This window comes from Alosa pseudoharengus, unplaced genomic scaffold, assembly GCF_046254945.1.
Source record: "Alosa pseudoharengus isolate Yale_2024_CS ecotype anadromous, Long Island Sound unplaced genomic scaffold, YU_APseudo_1.1 YU_APseudo_1.1_scf_2, whole genome shotgun sequence".
Classification (NCBI taxonomy): Eukaryota; Metazoa; Chordata; class Actinopteri; order Clupeiformes; family Clupeidae; genus Alosa; species Alosa pseudoharengus.
Genome location: NW_027468663.1, coordinates 3,609,411 through 3,620,117, shown reverse-complemented (window position 1 = coordinate 3,620,117; position 10,707 = coordinate 3,609,411). Strand labels below are relative to the sequence as shown.

At 58.4% G+C, this 10,707-nt stretch overlaps 3 non-coding genes across 3 annotated transcripts; all 3 read left to right on the top strand.

The window, feature by feature from the left end:
- Positions 1–513: 513 nt before the first annotated feature.
- LOC143135562 (U2 spliceosomal RNA) lies at positions 514–703 on the top strand. Its single transcript, XR_012989043.1, has one exon. It is a non-coding gene; the product is annotated as a U2 spliceosomal RNA (small nuclear RNA).
- Positions 704–1,015: 312 nt separating this feature from the next.
- LOC143135754 (U5 spliceosomal RNA) lies at positions 1,016–1,129 on the top strand. Its single transcript, XR_012989187.1, has one exon. It is a non-coding gene; the product is annotated as a U5 spliceosomal RNA (small nuclear RNA).
- Positions 1,130–9,494: 8,365 nt separating this feature from the next.
- LOC143135528 (U2 spliceosomal RNA) lies at positions 9,495–9,676 on the top strand. Its single transcript, XR_012989019.1, has one exon. It is a non-coding gene; the product is annotated as a U2 spliceosomal RNA (small nuclear RNA).
- The last annotated feature ends 1,031 nt before the right edge of the window (positions 9,677–10,707 follow it).

Here is a 10,707-nt window from a genome sequence, read left to right as displayed (position 1 = left end):
GCTGAGGAGCTCTTTTTTCAAATTCGAGAGCTGGTGCGGTCCGCCGTGATGGAGTGTTGGGTGGGTAGAGGGGCTGGGGAGGCCAAGCGGGAGTGGGTGGCCTTGGGGGAGGGGTTCTGAGAGGGGTGTTGGGTTTTCTTTTTGTTTGGTTGTTTTGTTTGGGTTTGGGGTTTTAACAATGTATTGGGTCTGGTGTGACTGTATTATGATGTGATGTGACTTCCGGCAAAAAAAAAAAAAAAAAGAAAAGAAGAAAATGTATTTTGCCTGACTGTACTTGTGGGTGTTTAGGGTGATTTGTGGATGCATGATGGGCGGTGGGGTTTGTGATCTTTACTCCCCACAGGCTATTGACTGGACTTTGCTTTTGTGCCGCATAGGATCAACACACACAAAAAAAAAGGCTGGTGTGGCCTGTAGTGTCTTGTTTTGTTGTTTCTGATTGATTGATCTTCTGTGTGTTCCTTTATGTATTTGGGTGTTGACATGGCATGCCTGTGCTTTCCTGTGTGGTTTTTGGTTTGGCTTATTGGCTTAAAAAAAAAAAAATCTGTTCTTATCAGTTTATATGTCTGATACGTCCTCTACCCGAGGACCATATATTAATCTGATTTTTGCAACAGGGAGACGGAAGAGGGGCTTGCTCCGTCCGCTCCACGCATCGACCCAGTATTGCAGTGACTCCAGGAACGGTGCACATCCTTTTGACTGTGGAAGAAAAGAACCAACCCAGTGGAACTGACTGACTGACTGACTTACTGACTGACTGACTCTGATGAAATCCTCCTTGACAGACAGCAGACACAGCAGGAGTCCTTGCCAGGTCTTTTGGCCAGCAGTGCCACCTCCCTTTACGGCCCCTTTTGGGTTTTCCCGCCCTTTTACTCTTTTTTTTTTTATTTTAAATTTAAAGGGGATGTTGATACTGCTGTCTTGTTGCAACGCCTTGGAGTCACCCTCATGTCCACGACCGGCGCCGTTCATGCTCTCCGTCCAGCGTGCCCTGTGGCAGCCATCGCTCGGGTTTCTCTTAATCTCGTACAAATCTTTCGCCTTTTACTAAAGATTTCCGTGGAGGGGAACTGCCCCGAGTTTATGGTATTTTTGGAAGCTCTGCTTCAGCGGAGCTGCACCTGCCTGTCCAAAGTCAAGCATCGCGGTGTTTTGTTTTGCGTCGGCGGCGGCGGTCGGCTTTTGCTGGCCCCGCCTCCCCCCGTAACCATGTGAGCGCGGGGGGTGTCGCTAGAGGGGCCGCCGGACCCCGTGCAGTTGTGGGGTATCGCTTCTCGGCCTTTTGGCTAAGATCAAGTGACTATGGCTAGTGACCGTGTCTCTACGTCGGCCTTTAAGGCGCAGCTTCGCAATACAGTGCGTATTGAAGTGATGGACGGTGCGTCGGTGGAGGTTCGCAGCAGGTTTAGGCGTTTTTTTGTTACGTCGGTTGTTCACAAGGAGACGTTTTCTTTGACACCGGATGTTGTTTTTTGTGTTCAGGATTTTGCAGGCCAAGGGTTTTTTGATTTATCGTTTTTTGAGCTGCGGCCTTGTGTGGCCTTCCAGGAGGAATGGGCGCGAAAGAGTGGATTACCTGCCCTGGCTGGACTACGTTTGGTGCCGTTGTACCTGCAGGAGTGGATCCCCCTGCAAGTGCACCTCTACAATCCGTTTTTGGCAGATGCGGATGTGGAGGCTTTCATCAGGTTCCAGGTGGCGGACGTTAAGGGAGATGCGGGACCAGCTTGGCTTTTGGACTGGGAAGAGGCAGTATGTGGTGAAGCTGAAGGCGCATCCTGCAAAGCTGGTTGAGTTTCTTCACCCCCCGGGGAGTTTTAGCATTGGGCCTGACTGGGGTTTTTTGTCGTACCCCGGTCAGCCCGTGTATTGCTGCTGGTGTGGGGCCATGGGGCACAACAAGGCGCGGTGCGAGGGACGGATGTGCCGGTTTTGTGGGGGTACAGACCACGAGGCGGCGCGGTGCAAGGCCCCGAAAAAATGCTCTCTGTGTGGGAGTGAGGACCATCTCTTTCGGGGCTGCCCCAGGCGCCGGGACTCCTATGCAGCGGTTGTTCGGGCGGATGGGGGGAGGACGCTGATCAGTCTGCTGAGCCGGAGGTGGAAGATGGTGGAATTCTTTCTGCCGAGCCGGGCGCTGGGGAAGCTAGGCCGCATGGCTCGCCTAGCGACAGCCAAATGCTACATGCCGTGGAACAAAGGGCTGGAGCACATGGTCGGGAGGGTGGTGGGGGGCTCCCCCTGGTGGAGTTTTGTCCGATTTCACCGGCCAGCCCGATGTCATCGATGTCTTTGCCGTCGGCGCTTGGTGCCTCTCCTATGACGGGGGGGCCGGAGCCTCCTAATCGGTGGTCGGAGTGTGAGGAGGAGGACGAGATGGAGATGGAGGAGCGGGGCGCGCTGAAGCGGAAGTCGACGGAGGCGGTGGGGAATGGAGCGGAGCGTGCGGGGAAGTTTCCCGCAGTGGGGGAGGATGACGGCAGCGGTCCGGAGCGGCTGGAGGCGGCTGGTGATGAGGTGGCGCTTTCGGAGGCCCAGGCGGGTTCTTCGCCGGGAGGCGGCGCTGCGGTGGTCCTGGTCGAGCTGGAGGAGCTTGTTGCCCTGGTCGAGGGTTCGGGGCAGCGTGGAGGAGCAGGGGACTGGTGTGACGGCGTGTGACGGCGTCGCCGGTGTTTGTCCGTGAGGGGGGGCCGCTGGGGTTAATGTCAGCTTCCTGGAGGATGATTCCTTCTGCAAGGCTTTCCGACAGATGTATGCGGGGTTGCAGTGTATGAAGTTGATGTTCGCCTCCTTAAGGGAGTGGTGGGAGGGGGTGAAGTTGCGGGTTGGGTGCTTCTGCCGCTCCTGGGGGAAGGAGCGGGCGTGGGAGAGGAGGAGGGTGGCTAATGGGTGGGCGGCGGAGCTGCGGAGGTTGTGGTGTGCTGGAGAGATGGCTCGGCCGAGTGGTTGCGCTCGGGCGGCGGTCCTCCGCAGTCGGCTGTACGCTTTTTTCCAGGCAGAGGCCAAAGCCCTGTTGGTGGAGTCTGGGGTGCGGGGGTGCCTGCAGGGGGAGACCCCGTCGAAGGCTTTCTTCGCAGATGTGCGTGGCAGGCAGGAGAGTGGGGTTATAGAGGGCCTGGAGGTGCCCTCTGGGAGGGTCACGGGGGAGGAGGAGATCCTGGAGGCCTTCTACCAGGACCTCTTTAGTGAGAGGGAGGTGGATGACGCTCGGGCGGCGGGTTTCCTGGACGGCCTGGTGTCCAGGCTGTCGGCTGATGACTGGCGGGCCTTGGACGAGGACGTTACGGTGGAGGAGGCTGAGGAGGCTATGAAGTCCCTGAGGCTGGGTCGGGCGCCGGGGGGCAATGGCCTCCCGGTGGAATTCTACAGGGCCTTCTGGGGTTTGGTCGTGGTGGAGGTGTTTGTGGAGTCCTACCGAGAGGGTGGGCTGCCGGCCTCTATGAGGACCGGTTTGGTTTCCCTTCTGTACAAGAAGGGCAGCCGGGAACAACGGCAAACTGGAGGCCGATTACGGTCCTCACGGCCGATGTCAAGATCTTGGCTAAGGTCCTGACTTGCCATTTGGGGCGGGTCATGGGGTCAGTGGACTAAACGTGTGGGGTGCCGGGGAGGATGTGCAGCCTGAACCTGATCCTGGCGAGGGATGTGGTTGGCTGGGCAGATGTGAGGGGTCTCCCGCTGGCCCTCCTGGACCAGGAAAAGGCGTTCGATCGGGTGCAACATGCCTTCCTCTTCAGGGTCCTTGACGGATGGGGTTTGGGCCGGTGTTTGTGTCGTGGATCCGCCTGTTGTATACGGACGCGGTTAGCCGCGTTTGGGTTAACGGTTCCTTGTCGGGGCTGGTGCGGCAGGTAGGGGGTGTCCGGCAGGGCTGCCCCCGTCCCCGCTTTTATATGTTCTGTCCTTGGAGGCTCTGATGGCAGGGCTGAGGGCGGCGCCGGGCATTGAGGGGGTGCCCCTCCCGGGGAGCGGGGGGGAGGTGGTGAAGTTGGCAGGGTACGCGGACGACCTGACGCTCTTCCTGACCTCAGATAGGGGGTTTGTGTAGGCCGCTAGGGTGGTCGAGGAGTTTGGGAGGGCGTCAGGGGCCAAAGTTAATCTGGCTCTGATGTACTGGGAGGTGGGGGAAGGGTCGGTGAAGACGCTGTGTTTGCATGTGTCTTTCCATGTGCGCTTGGTGGTGGGTGACGCCTCACATAAAGCGGCCTATTTGGCGCGATATTGGTTGGGGCTTGCCTTGCGGCAGCTGAGGCCGCTGAGTACGATGTCCCCTTGGTCGTGGGATTCTCCGTGGTGGTACGTCCGGGTCAAGGACTTTGTGCGGGCCCGGGAATGGTGCCTGAGGATGGTGTGGTGTTAGATCACCGTAGGCTGTATGGGGACGCTATGCGGCGGGACCTGGAGTCAGAGCCGCTTCCGGTTTGTCCCGGGGCATCCAGTTGGCTCCTTCTGCCGCCGGGGTTCCTGCACCCTGGGGGGAGGGATTTGAACTGGCTGGCGGCGCTTAACCGGCTGCCGGTCAGGGAAAGGATCGTCGGCTGTGGGGGAGGGCGTTGCCCGGGTGTGTCATGGGTTGTGAGAGGGTTGAGACGGTGTCGCATGTGTTTTCGGCATCAAGGGTGTGGGGGTTGGTGAGGGCCTGGGTGGGTCCTGGGGTTGGGGTCTTTTTGGTGGAGGATTTGGTGGTGAGGGGTGTTGGGCTTTCCCGGCTGAGTCCGGAGGTTTGGAGGGTGGTGTGGGCGGTGGGGACGGAGGTGAAGAGGGCCTTGTGGGAGCGGCGGAAGGATTCCATCCGTCCTCAGACTCCCCAGGGAACACCGGAGGGAGTGTTTTACAGGGTGAAGGTGCGACCACCTCCTAGCGCACAGGCTACAGGTCTTAGGCGCTGTGCAGTCCCTGACCTCGTGGTCGGTCGCCCCACACCGCCTGCATTGTCTCCCCCCCACAGTCTTCCTTTCGGTGTCCTAAGCCCCCACACCTCCTGCAGTACACCGGCTGGCCCGGAAAAGATAAAAAAAACCCTGTCCGGTCCAATGGCAAAACTCCCCGGGGGATAAAAAGGCTCCCCCGGAGGTGCTTGCCGGAGGTGGTCGTGTCTGAGGTGGTCGTGTCTGAGGTGGTCGTGCCGGAGGGGGTCGTGCCGGTGTCACAGGGGCTGGAGTTTGCCATGCTGCCTTCTTCGGCAGATTTACTTTCCCTTCCAGGATCGGCAGAGGGCGGCTGGAGTGGAGGAGGTGGTTTCGGCGGGCCAAGGGAGGCCGCATGGCCAAGATGGCGGTGGCATGGGTCTTCCTCTATGGGCTGGTGCGGTGGTCCTGCAGTCGCATCTGGAGGTGGCGCCACCTGGTGGCCGGAGGGGGCCTCGCTGGAGCGAGGACCTGGAGGCAGAGAGGGAGTTCGTGGAGTCGGTGCTGCCGGTGGACATAGTGATGTTGGAGGCTACGCGCCGGTGAAAAGGGCGGCGGCCTCAGCGGACGACTCTGCCGGAGTGGTGAAAGTGAAGGTGGTCGAGGTGGGGGCGGCTCCGGTCCAGGAGGCGGAGCAGGTTTTGCTGCCGGGCTTGGCCCCTGCTTCTTTGCTGGGGAACGGGCTGGGGTTGAAGCAGGCTCATGGCCCGGCTGAGGTTTTACTGGACATACTGGACGCGAAGGTGGCCGACTATGGGCAGCAGTCTCTTCCGCTGTATCCTTCCTCTCCTTCCTCGGGGGGCGATCAATCGTTTCGTGCGGGGGCCTTGGAGGGTTCCAGCAGGGGCGAGGAGGTGGAGTTCGTACCGGGGAGCCAGAGCCCAATGCCGGACATCAGGAGGAATGTGCCCCCGCGCGGCCGTCCGCTGCCGGGAAGGGGGAGTGATGGTGGGGGACCTCATAAGGTATGACAATGATGATGATGGTGATGATGTGTCATGTGTTGGACTGGTTCTGGGGATGTGGGTTTTTTGGGGGGGGTTGGGGTGTGTTTGGAGCTGGGTTTTCTTTGTCTTTGTTGGGAGGTGTGGGGTTTTTGTGTGTGTATTCCATGTGGGGGGGTGGGGGGTGGAATGGGGAGTGTGGGGGGGTTTCAGTGCTGGGAGGGGTTGGAGGAGCACTGTCCTGTTGTTACAGGATTGCTACTTAAGCAGGGAAGGGGCCGTGGAGGTCTCGGTGAGGGGATGGAGGGGCGGTCCTTCTTGGTGGGGTTTTGTATGTGGGGTGGGGTTTCTTTTTCATGGTGGTTATGATGGACTGTAAGCTTGCCACTGTCAATGCACGGGGTCTAAAATGTGTGGTGAAGAGAAGGAGTTTTTTCTCTACATTGGTGGGGATGGGGGTGGATGTGGTGTTCCTCCAGGAATGCCATGTGAAGGATGTTGAGGATGGGTTTTTGTTTTCTAGCGATTGGGGGGGCGGGCCATCTTTCAGGGGAGCGGGGAACGTCCATGCAGATGGAGTGGGGATCGTATTTGGATCACGGGAGGTGGAGGTGGAGACTGCGGTGTGTGTGGTGCCGGGGAGGGTGCTATGCATCGACTACCAGTGGAGGGGGGCTAAATTGAGGTTGATTAATGTTTATGCACCTAGTGTTAGGGGGGATAGGGGGGGTTTCTTCGCTGGTCTGGCCCCGTTGCTGACCAGCAATAGAACTGTGGTGGTGGGGGGTGATTTTAATGTAGATGTGGATGAGCGGGCATGGGAGGGGGAAGAGTTAAGGCAGCTCTGCCGGGATTTCAAGTTGCAGGATGCGTATAGGGTGGCTGGTGGGGGGGCAACTTGGAGTAATGCGAGGGGGGTGTGGAGGAGGTTAGATTATGTGTTTTGTTCTGAGGGAGTGGGGATTGGGGGGTGTACCCACATGGGGCACGGATCATTGTGTGGTGGAGGTGGGCTTAAGTTTGGGGATGGGGGTCAGGCAGGTGCCGCGGTGGCGGTTCAGGGGGGATCTGCTGGGGGATGGGGATTTTTACGGGGCTTTCCGCAGAGAGTATGGGAGATGGCGGACCGTGAAGGTCTTCTTCCCTTCTCTCACGGCCTGGTGGGAGGAGGTGAAGGGGAGGGAGGAGGGGTTTTGTAAGGGCTGGCTGGGAAGACGGAACAGGGAGGCTCGGGAGGGGGTACAGGCTGCGTCGAGGGAGCTGCAGTGCCTGTGGGGTAGGGCAGTGGGGGGCGGGGAGGTGGACAAGGGACGGGTGAGGGAGCTGGAGGGGCACATCAAGAAATTCTATCTCCAGCAGATACGGCGGCTGGAGGTGCAGGCGGAGGTGGAGGAGAGGGAGCAGGGGAAGCGTCCATCCGGGTATTTCTTTAGGTCAGTGAGGAGGAGACAGGAGATTTGATGAGCGGTTGGGAGATGGGGGGGAGGTTGGGGAGTTCTTGGGGGGGATAGGCCAGACTTTGCCGGAGGAGGAGAGGGACAGGCTGGAGCAGCCGGTGAGGCCCGAGGAGGTGTGGGAGGCGCTAGCCTCTATGAAAGCGGGTCTTGCAGTGGGTGGTGGAGGAGGACCAAACGTGTGGGGTGCCTGGCAGGTCTTGTAGTTTGAACCTGGTCTTGACTCGGGATGTGGCGGAGTGGGTGGAGGAGCGGCGTCTTCCCCTGGCCTTGCTAAGCCTGGACCAGGAAAAGGCGTTCGACAGAGTCAGCCATGGATTTTTGTTCAAGGTTATGCGTCGCATGGGGTTTGGGCCGGGGTTTATAGGGAGGGTGAGGGTGTTATATGAGGGAGCGGGGAGTCGGTTCTCTATCAATAGCTCTTTTACGTGGTTGGTGGCGCAGAGGGGGGGCGTGAGGCAGGGGTGTCCCCTCTCCCCTTTGCTTTACGTCCTCTATATCGAGACTCTGGTAGCCAGACTTAGGAGCGATGAGGGGGCGAGGGGGGTGCATTTGCCGGGGGCAGCGGGCAGGTGTGTGAAGGTGGCAGCTTATGCCGACGATGTGTCGCTTTTTATGACATCGGAGAATAGTTTTAGGCTGGTTAATGATATTTTGGGTTGTTTTGAGAGGGCTACAGGGGCGAAGGTTAATAGGGGGAAGTCCAGTGTAAGTTTTTTGGGTCATGGGCTGGCAGGAGGGATGGGATGGGGGTTTTTGGGGTGAGCGAGGGTAGGGTGAAGGTATTAGGGGTGTTTTTTGGTAGGGAGGGGAATGCAAAGTTTAATTGGGATCAGAAGGTGGCAGCGGTGAAGGCGAGGTTGGGCATGTGGAGGGAGAGGGGTTTGTCGCTGTCGGGCAGGGTGATGGCCTTTAAGGCAGACATCCTGCCAATGCTCAATCACCTGGCCTATGTATACCTGTTGCCGCCAGCATGCGCTCGGGCGCTGGAGAGGGAGGCGTTTGCCTTCGTGTGGGGTGGGAGGGTAGAGTTGGTGAGCAGGGCTGACATGAGACGGGAGGTGGGGGAGGGGGGTCGTGGGGTACCCTGGTTCACACTCAAGCTAGCGGCATTGTTTGTGGCCTTTCAGGCACAGGTGGTTATGGGGGAGTTTAGCCACATGGCGGTGTTTCTAGCCCGGTTCTGGTTGGGCTTCACTCTACGGCGGCTCTGGCCGCTGGAGGCGATGAAGCCGTGGTCCTGGGAGCAGCCGGGGCATTATGCCGTGGCTGCTAGGTTTGTGGCGCGGCGGCCGTGGGCTCTGGAGGACGGCCTGATTCTGAGGCACAGGGAGTTGTACAGGGAGATGGTTAAGCGTACTCTGTTGCAGGAGCCAGCTAGGGTGGACAGGCGGCCTGGGGTGGATTGGGTGCAGTTGCAGCCGAGGGAGATAGGGGGGAGGGGGAGGGACCTAAACTGGCTGGCAGCGCTGGGTAGGCTCCCGGTGAGGGAGCGGGTGCACAGGTTGGGGGGTGGGGGGACGGCTTTGTGTCCCGTCGGGTGTGGGGAGGAGGAAACTGTGGACCATGCTTTGTGGTCATGCAGGGGGGCGGCAGGGGTGTGGAGGAGGGTAAGGAGGTGGTGGGGAGGATGGACGGGGAGGGCCCTCACGCGGGACCTAATTCTGTACAGGCAGGGTTTGAGGGGGTGGCAGGGGAGGAAGAGGCTGGTGGTGTGGAGCATCATCACAGCCTTTAAACTGGCCCTCTGGGACTGGAGGGGGGACTGTGTGAGGAAGGTGGTGCCCAGGCTGGAGCCAGAGAGGGTGTTTGGGATTGGGTTGGCAGGGAGGTGAGGATATTTAAGGGGATTCATGGGGAGGAGGAAACGAGGGCGGTGTGGGGGGGATTGCCCAGGGTGGGGGTGGGTTGACTTTTGGGGGAATGGGCAGGAGTTTGGGTGATGTGGGTGTTGTGGTGGTGGGTATTGTAAAGACCTGTATGGATTGTTGTCAAAAAAAAAAAAGGTGTTGTAAAATGTGAATGTATATGATACTGCATGTACTTGCTTATGTTTACAGGCAAGGGGCCGGTTTAGTTGTGTTTTGGTTTTGGTTTTGGGGTTTGGTTGGGGGTGGGTAGGTTTTTGTAGTGTTGTTTTGTTTGGTCCCTGAGTCTGGCTTATGTTTGTATGATTTATGATTTGTTAATAAACATTATTATGGCATCTGTTCTTATCAGTTTAATATCTGATACATCCTCTACCCGAGGACCATATATTAATCTGATTTTTGGAACAGGGAGACGGAAGAGGGGCTTGCTCCGTCCGCTCCACGCATCGACCCGGTATTGCAGTGACTCCAGGAACGGTGCACATCCCTTTGACTGTGTAAGAAAAGAACCAACCCAGTGGAACTGACGGACTGACTGACTCTGATGAAATCCTCCTTGACAGCAGACACAGCAGGAGTCCTTGCCAGGTCTTTTGGCCAAGCGTGCCACCTCCCTTTTCGGCCCCTTTTGGGTTTTCCCGCCCTTTTACTCTTTTTTATTTTATTTTTTAATTTAAAGGGGATGTTGATACTGCTGTCTTGTTGCAACGCCTTGGAGTCACCCCCATGTCCACGACCTGCGCCGTTCATGCTCTCCGTCCAGCGTGCCCTGTGGCAGCGATCGCTTCTCTTCATCTCGTACAAATCTTTCGAGTATGGAAAATGAGAGAGCGACTGTGTCGGCCTTTAAGGTGCGACTTAGGAATACCGTAAGGATCGAGCTGAGGAAGGATGCTTCGACGGTTGTTCGGGACAGGTTTCGCCAGTTCTTCGTCACCTCGGTGATCCTTCGAGAGACGTTCGCCCTGACTCCTGCTGCGGTTTTCTGCATAGAGCCGGTGGTGAGCCAAGGTTTTTTTTATTTATCTTTTTTTGAGCTGCGGAGGTGTCGGCTTTTTCAGGACGAGTGGAGGGCGAAGGAGGACCTGCCGGAGCTCCAAGGGTTGCGGCTGGTGCCCCTGTTTCAACAGGAGTGGATACAGCTGACGATCCACCTGTACAACCCTTTTGTCCCGGATGAGGACGTCGAGGCGTTCTTGAGGACCCAGGTAGAGGAGCTGAAGGGCGGGACCAAGATACGTGACCAGTTCGGCTTCTGGCTTGGGAAGAGGCGGTACGCAGTCCGGCTCCGGAGGGACACCACGAGGCCGGGTGAGTTCTTGCACCCCCCCGGCAGCTTCTCTCTTGGACCGGACCGTGGCTAATTATCGTACCCTGAGCAGCTTGTCTACTGTCGGCGGTGCGGGGGCCAAGGCCATGAGAAGGCGGCCTGTTCAGGACAGCGGTGTCGATTTTGCCAGGAGGAAGGCCACGTGTCGTCGGCGTGCACCGCACCGAAGAGGTGCTCCCTGTGTGGCAG